Source organism: Gymnoscopelus microlampas, assembly GCF_963454915.1.
Source record: "Gymnoscopelus microlampas genome assembly, chromosome: 21".
NCBI lineage: Eukaryota > Metazoa > Chordata > Actinopteri > Myctophiformes > Myctophidae > Gymnoscopelus > Gymnoscopelus microlampas.
The window spans coordinates 15,500,628-15,509,551 of record NC_139958.1 but is presented as its reverse complement, the minus strand read 5'-3'; the positions used below and the strand labels follow the sequence as shown (position 1 = coordinate 15,509,551).

General features: G+C 40.9%; 1 protein-coding gene across 1 annotated transcript in view; it reads right to left on the bottom strand.

The window, feature by feature from the left end:
- Positions 1 to 8,924, bottom strand: part of hcn1 (hyperpolarization activated cyclic nucleotide-gated potassium channel 1) — a gene marked incomplete at both ends in the record, with an annotated part of 103,730 nt that overhangs the window by 44,703 nt on the left and 50,103 nt on the right. The gene's annotated exons all lie outside the window — the stretch shown is intronic.

Genomic DNA, 8,924 nt, shown 5'->3' with positions numbered 1-8,924 from the left:
TCTCTCTTGTGCGTCTCTCTCACCTCTATCTCTGCATCTCCCTCTGTCTGTCTCTCTCTACGACTCTCTTCCTTTGTCTCTCTCTCTCTCTCTCTGCTTTATCCGTGCCTCTCTCTCTCTCTCTCTCTCTCTCCCTCTCACACTCTCTCTCACACTCTCTCTCCCTGCTTTATCTGTGCCTCACCCTCTGTCTGTCTCTCTCAGGCATTAATTCTGCCAACATGTCCTCACTGGATTACTGTGCAGTGTGCAGCTATCAAAATTCAAATGAGCCTTGCCGTGTACACCCACTCTCACACTAAACATGCACATACACACAAACCTGCACGTACTCATCGTAACTCATTTTTCAATCAATCCTATAGAGAGAATACAGAAAACCTCAATTCACTGTTCCCACAGCATCCATTTTATTATCTTACATCATCCTCCCAACAGGGTGGGGTTTTCGTGCCCCAAAAATCAATGGCTGATTTAGTATTTATTATGATATGCAGACAGGATCAGGAATCCTGGCTACCACACATCAATGATAAGAACCTGACCAAGACATTGAGCACAGACAAACAGACCGACAGACAGACAGACAGACAGATACACACACAGACGCACGGAGGCATGCAAGTGCGCAGGTACTAACGCACGCGCACACGCATGCGCGGCCCAGGGAGCACACACAGAACTGCTCCCTGGGTGCCATATTAATGGCAGCCTGCTCCTAATGGGTAAATGCAGAGGACAAATCCAATATACTGTATGTGCAAATGTACTGTGGCAAACACCACAGCAAAAATAGCACGCACACACACACACACACACACACACACACACACACACACACACACACACACACACACACACACACACACACACACACACACACACACACACACACACACACACACACACACACACACACACACACAGTGTATTCCCCATGCGCATGCAAACATGCTACACAATAAAATCCTCAGTGTTAATTTATCCATTTGTAACTCTGAGAGAGTAGAAATGGTTCCATTTACACTCTCTCAAGAGTTAAATTAACGCTCAGGATTTTACTGTGTAACGGCCCAGACCTCAGTCTCACCCTGAACCCGCCCACCTCGACAGCAGCAACATTATCTCGCCTGTTGATTAAGTAAATGCAACTTCCAAAGAGGAAGACGCTACTGTCAGGCCATTAGTCAAGTAGATAACAACCATAACCAGTACTAGAGCAGCACTCAGCAATATCTGCAATCCTCTTTGGCTCCTCTCTTCTCCTTACAGCATGGAGGAAGGAACAGGAAGTGATGCAACAAAAAAGAAACGTGACGCAATATGTTCCACCTGGAGGTCAAAACTCCAGCAACAAAAGCAGCTGAGGACAATGGGAACCTATGGGACTTCGCAGCCAGAATATCTCACTTGGCAGTCATTCCCCTGACAGGGGAGACAGTGAAATTAAGTATTTATACCTCGACGGCTTTGATATTCTCTGCCACCCTGAAACGTGTGAGGTCTGGAGTGGGGACAAGAGGAGAACATAAAGAAAAAGAGCAGAGGAGATTTAATTCCTACTTATAATGATCTCCCGCATTTCTTTGTCAGTATATACTGCATAATATATTGTATACAGAAAGATGAGACCTGAAATGGGGGGAAAAATAGGAAAAAATATGACGCTGGTTTCTTGATTGTATGTTTCTGCTTTTAGATCCTAAATTCTGGAGCTGTCTGCCCTCGCTTAAGCTTGTTGATGTGCACACAAACCTCTTTGGCGCTATATTGCACATAGATTATCTTTAATAGCACCCTTAGAGGTTTGGAGTGTGTTGAGATGGAGTGATGCAATGATGATAGGCAGGCTATATGGGGTCCTGGGGGGCTTGGGGCCAAACAGTTCAAAATCCACTGCTTTAATGTGTTATGCTTAGGAAATACACTTTCTAGTATTTCCCCAACTGTGCTAAGATGAAGGACCAGTAGAGAATCCCATGCACCTCAACCACCCTAAAGAACTGCTGAAGAACCACCATTTGTGTGCGTGTGTGCGTGTGTGCGTGTGTGTGTGTGTGTGTGTGTGTGTGTGTGTGTGTGTGTGTGTGTGTGTGTGTGTGTGTGTGTGTGTGTGTGTGTGTGTGTATAGGCCTGGTATTGCCATACCACACCAGGTGACAAATGATCCTGCAACATAGGGAACAGCAAATGACCCATTTTCTTTAACACTGTGCTGTATTGATTTATGTACAAGATTAGGAAGAATATATATTTGGTCCACTATAAGCAGTATACTATCCACTGTGAACTAATGATGTCTGTCTGCTATGAGAGAAACAAACACCTCACAACTCATATGCAGAGATGCAATCCATACATTTCATGTCCTACCCAAGATTTGAACCCAGGTCTCATGCATGGGAGATCAAACATCTACCGCTCTTCGAATCCCTACTTGGTTAGGGAAGATATTGGGCTTATGAACTTCAGGCAGTACTACTTGTTATCCAGTAGGTGTCCTACCTAGGCACTAGGGTCTAAATGTTTCAATGGAAGAGTAAGAGAGGCCACCTCCAATCAAAATCGCTTTCCGAAACGTCACAAAGTGCTTTACAGAACAAAGTTAAAAACAGCAAACAACGTAACAAAATCAGAATGCGACAAAAAACCCTCGACATAGAGGTATGTCTTCAGAAGTGTTTTAAACGAAGGCACTGATGTCGCTAACCATAGCTTCTCCAGTAGGGCGTTCCAAAGCCTATGGGTGCCCAGACAGCAAAAGCACGATCGCCCCTGGTAATTAGGCGAGTTATAGGAACAACCAGGAGGGCCCTATCTGAGGTTCTAAGGCTACGCACACAGGCTTATAAGGGACCAGCATATCTAATATGTAACTGGGAGCCTGTCCATGCAGGGCTTTAAATGTGATTAGTAGTAAAACCTTAAAATCACTTCTGGTCTGAAGCTCACAGGCAACCAGTGAAGGACAGCCAACAGCCACAGTAAACTCCTCAGTGTTAATTTATCCATTTGTAACTCAGAAAGAGTATAAATGGAACCAAATGGACCCTTACGGGTCCATTTGGTTCCATTTATACTCTCCCAGAGTTAAATTAACACTCAGGATTTTACTGTGAAGATGGGCGTGATGATATGGTCACGGTTCTTAGTGGAAGTTAACAGTCTATAGCAGCAGAATTCTGTACTAATTGGAGATGGTTACTTTTTTGCTGAGGCCAGAGAAAAGGGAGTTACAGTAATCTAAGTGAGGTGAGATAAATGCATGAATGACCTTCTCAAGGTCTGGGGGTTGACAGGAAAGACTTACTTTTGGCAATATTCCCCACATGGAAGTAAGTTGTTTGTTGAGGGGCAGATGTACAGTACTTTATATTTATAACAAATATATGTATTATTATATATTATAATATTGTCATATATTTGTTATATCTCTACCATACAGATTGGTTAAAATACAGATTTATTCATTCCAGGTTCCGGGTTGTAGCTGTAAGGCAACTGGCAGAATAGCCTTGTAGTGTGCATGATTAATAGCAAAGCTTAAATTGCTTTAGTGATTGACTGATAGAGTGGCTATATGCCAACTTTTTTGTAAAAGGATCTTGGTAAAAAGATTAATTATGGCACTTTAGTTATGCAGGAAATTATAGCACTGCAAAGCATTTTTGATATAAGCGGGGATGTGGGCAATGTTTGTTGGGGTAAATAACACAGGTTAGTAAATAACATAACATTCACTGTTATAGAGCACCGAAGTCTGACGTAATTTACTCATCCTACGTGGGTCGCGTTTTTTTTCCCCCAGTTCTGAATTCCCATAGACATGCTTAATATCGCATCAAATAAGAACTGTGTTCCAAAAATAAAGAAAATGTCCCCGGCGGTTTTACTCATATGAATATGAAGCATCAACTGACGGTGGAGAAAACGCTAATGTTACTTCCGCCGAAGTGTTTATTTTTGGACCCCAATTCTTAAATGAGACGATTCTATGATGACCCAATGTTATTCTCCATAGAGAAATTACTTTAATTGGGGATGGACGAGTGACGTCAGGACTTCTGTTGTATAACACACGATAATAGCATGTGTTATAACACGGTGAATGACACACGTTACTAGGAATGGCTTGTTGGGTCGACCTGACTCATCTAATATTAGCAAGGACAGGAGTGGAATATTAATTTGTAATGTTGAGGCGTGATAACATTTCAACTTCGAGTACACAGTCAAATCAACAGTGTTACTTGATCCATTTGAAACTCAGATAGCGTCTCTTAGTTACAGACCCAGTAAGGGTCAATTTGGTTCCTAACAATCAATAATTTAGCCGGGGACCCCCTGACCCCCTGGACTCCACATTGAGAGCCAGTGCCTTAGAGCATGCAGTCAGTGTGCATGTGGAACAGAGAGGTCTGCCTGGGCAGGGGGAGAATTGAAGAGACAAGTATTTACAATCAGCATTACCCAGGAGGCCCGTCCACTCTCAGGGCCTATCAGCCCACTGAGAGGAGAACCATGGGCCGCTTGACCCCAACTCAGAGAGGGAACGATAGAGGAAGAGGGAGGGAGAGAGAGAAAGCTGTCAAAATGTTTTCATATTGCTCGTGCATGTTTTGATAGAGCACGCGACTGCGCATGCATGTGCGTTATACTTTAACCCGTTAAGATCCGAGGCCGATTCTACAAATGCCTTCTAAAGCAGTAGTTCTCACACTTTCAAGATTTTTCAAAATAATTCCAAAATAGCAGCTGTACAAGCTCACGAAGTGACGAGCTGTGAGCTGCTATTTTTGAATAGCCAACGCAGAAATCGAAATTACACCGGTTTTAATGGGTTAAGAATATTGATGAATACAAGAACAGGAAAAGAGTCTTTTTGTGATGGCTTATAATAGCTAGTTCCAACCCTGCATTGTGATGTGACAAGAGAAATACTGAGCCGTTCCAATAACCACAATATACCAATAGACAAATGCCTCATCACTATACATATGACTCCACCACTGATTAATGATCAGCCTGTGGACGTTGCTAGAAACTCCTCTCAGTCATCTTCTGTGTGTATGACACAGCGTTACCCGTTAAAAAATGCATGTGAAGTTTGCAGATGTTGTACAGTAACTAATTCTGTCATGCAAAAAAGTAAAACAGATATATATATATATATATATATATATATATATATATATATATATATATATATAAATGTGTGGTATTTATTCATTTTGGGAAATGGCAGGATGGCTTGGCTGAAGTTGGCTGGCTCAAAGCCATCTCAATGGGCTGGCTGAGTCAACAGGAGCTAGTTAATGTCTGTATTTACAAGGTAAGAAAGAATAACACTCACAAAACATGTTTTATTTTATAGCAAATTGGCCCACAACATGAATATATTTTGATTATAGGTTATATTTTGTTGGTAACTGTTATATAAGGGCAATAAAACACTCAAGGTCGTGTTATGTTGTGGTTATTGCCATGGCTGTGCAGGGCAATGGTACTCTGCTTCGTGTCGTGCCTATGCCGTATGTTATGACACTCAAGATTATTATTTCTGTTTCTTTTACTCAAACCTTTTATACCGTGGTACTGTGGGTACAGTGGAGGAACACTAGCTCAAGTACTTTTCTGCATTTACCCTGCCAGATTTCTGCTCAGATGGCTCAGATGAACGCACAGGGGGTTGTTAGGGGTTACATGTCTTGCTCTGGGACAATTTGACGTGTAGACTGGGTCTAACCAACGTGCTACTTTACGATTGCTTCTGTACCCATTCAGCTACAGCCGCTTTGAGTTGCAAATATATTAGTAATGAAGCTGTCTGTGTACAGTATACAGCATGTCACTATTCACCAGTGGTGGAAAAAGTACTCAAACGTTTTTCTTAAGTAAAAGTATCAATACTGCAATGTAGAAGTACTCTGTTAGAAGTAAAAGTCCGGAATTCAGAATTTACTAGTGGAGTAGAAGTCAAAGTACTGACATTTTGAAATTCTCCAGTAAAGTAAAAGTACCTCAAAATCGTACTTAAGTACAGTATTGTGTAAATGTACTCTAGTTACTTTACACCACTGGTTATTCACAATGACTTAACCGCATGAACCCATAGCATCTCTACTCTGACAGTGAACATTCTACGAAAATAGCAGATCTGCAAGCTCAAACACGTCGAGTTGTAGATCAGCTATTTTCGGTGAAGAGGTTTGACGTAGAGGGAAAAAGTGAGCGGACCAATTATAGAGCCCTGGAAGTCCCTGGTCAACTAAATATAGTAGGTTTAAGTGTTTAATTAATGCACTGCATTCAGACTAGACACATCCACCTTGATGCCGGTGAAGGATAATAAAGTCAACTGAATATAGAACGGAAAAGATTGCATGCTGCTCTGTGACATTAAATGTGCAAAAAGTCACACCAAACAAGGTTTCCGCCACATTTGGTCTTCATTCGTGAAGTTAAGATTGTCCATATCACATCACATGGTCAATACAGTGTATCATCGTCATATCACCCCACAAGGTCATGAAATGTGTATGTTAGATATGGTGCAATTTGGTGGTCAAAGGTCAAGGTAGGCAAAGAGCCACGTGGATCAACTATGTACACCTCTCGGATGCTGTTTTTCTTTTTTTACAAGATTCAAGATTGCTTCATTTGTCTTTTCTTTTCCTTCTGCAAGCAGCTTCAGAAAAAAAATTGATTATTTCTCCAAGAGACAGCAAAAGGTCATAAAGTAAATGGTTGCAAAAATCTAAATAAATAAATCCTAAAACTAGAAGAATTCATGTAATAAAAACAAGCATAACCGGATAAAAACAGTATACAAACGAATTTCAACTGCTCTGCTTTCAACTGATGATACAAAATGACATCTATAACACTTTTCGCTGCTGAGCTAGAAAAGCAACTTGGAGCAAACTGCAACCTTTTTTCAGCACTCCAATGACTGCGGTGAAACGTCATTCAATCATATGTTTTTGTTTCACCATTTCCACTCCCCTTCTCTCTCCACACAATTCCTACTTGTAATGGCGGGAAAACTAATTATTGTCGTCAGCCAGTTCTCTGTTCTTTTAAACCCAAGCCTTTATATTTGTCTTACTCCTCAATCCCACACACGGATGTCCACTTCAAGACGTCAACGAGCATGTTGAGCAACATTTCAACAGCCACTCTGCGACAGTGTAGCTGACCACGCTTGGTGGTTTTGCTGCTTTTGTCGCAATGTGTTGATGTTGGAGACTCTAGCACCACCCGTAGGCCAATTTAAAAACACTAAAATGCCATAGTTAAATGTATCATTACACTCTGGTTTAGATGTTTAGATGGTGTACATGTATTATGCCTAATGCTAACTACCCGAGTGCCTGAATGTCACCTGCTGTCAGCTTTCCAATTAACCATTGTCATCGTTTCAATAAACAAGATATTATCCTTGATGTGCTCATGATTGGATTAGAAAGCAATCCGTCTTTCTATATCAAACAGCTGATACCAGTGCCAAGAATAGATATTTGGGGATCATAATCAACAAACAAACAAATAATTGCATAAATATTAGAACATAACACCTGATCTGTTTCTGCATCTGTACTCAACACCTCAGGATGGCTTTAACAACTACACTTAGATGAAGCACAGTCGATGGCCCAAGTATTTCAACATAAAATGGTGTCTCGAAGCATGTGATATTAAGTACATAATAAGGATGATATTGCGCATCCTATCTACACGCTCACAGCACGTCGCAGCGTGATGCGATTGATTGATTGATCGATTGATTGAATACTTTATTAGCAGTTTGCAAAAAAAGCGCAGGAGAGTACAGTTCCATACAAGGTCTGCTAAGAGGATTTTAAACCCAAGAAAGCCTATGGCTTGTTTCCATTGGTGTCCTTTGTATTCAATTAATCGAAACCTTAATGACAGACAAATATACAATACTATGTCAAATATCATATAAGCAATAGGTGGCAATAGGCCAGTAAAATAGATCAGGTAATAGGCCTACTTTTTCTTCACTACAGTCAAGTTCAGTTGTTCGTGGCGAGTGTCACATGAGAATTCATAATAATATGTAAATCTACTGTGCATACTGTAAGCCACATAATGACCATATGCTTTGAAATTTCACTTGATGTACCGTTCTAAAAACAAAACAGTTGCATAACTGCATGTTGTCTCCTCTCCCTCTGTTACCTAATGTAATGTCTGCCAAAGGACAACAAGAAACATGGAGCATATTTATTTGTCACTGTCCAAGCAAAAGAAGCATTTGCCCTTTTTTAACTGGGGCACATTTTTAGAGACACATTTTCTAGTAACCTTAACCACTTGAACCCCCATCATCCATATTCTGGGGGAACATTAGCCAAAAATACAGATCTACAAGCTCGCAACATGTTGTGAGCTTGTAGATCAGTTATTTTTGATAAAGAGAGTTGGTGTAGACGGAATAAAAGTACAGAGCCAACTCAAGTCCAGTTTACTAAGTCTAGAGCAGGGGTCTTCAACAAGGGGTCTGGGACGGGTCCTCAGAGTTACTACAGGGGTTCTGCCAAATCTTTCTGTGATAGGATCTTTTTTTTTTTACATTAACCACTTGAACCCTAGCATCCCTATTCGGAAGGGAACATTATCCAAAAATAGACGATCTACAAACTCACTGTAGATCGGCTAATTTCGGCAAAGAGGTTTGGTGTAGAGGGACTAAAGAGCAGACCAAGTACACGTTTTAAGTTCATGTTAATGTGTCTAAAAATACACATTAACATGAATCCAACTCAACGCTACACATTGATAGTGCTGTCAAACAAGTCTATGAATATATCTATGAAATCTATGAAAAAGTTTAATCTGCAAAACAATTTTATACAATATGTAGTGGGGGTCCCTGCTTCATCTCTCTCTCAGCTAAG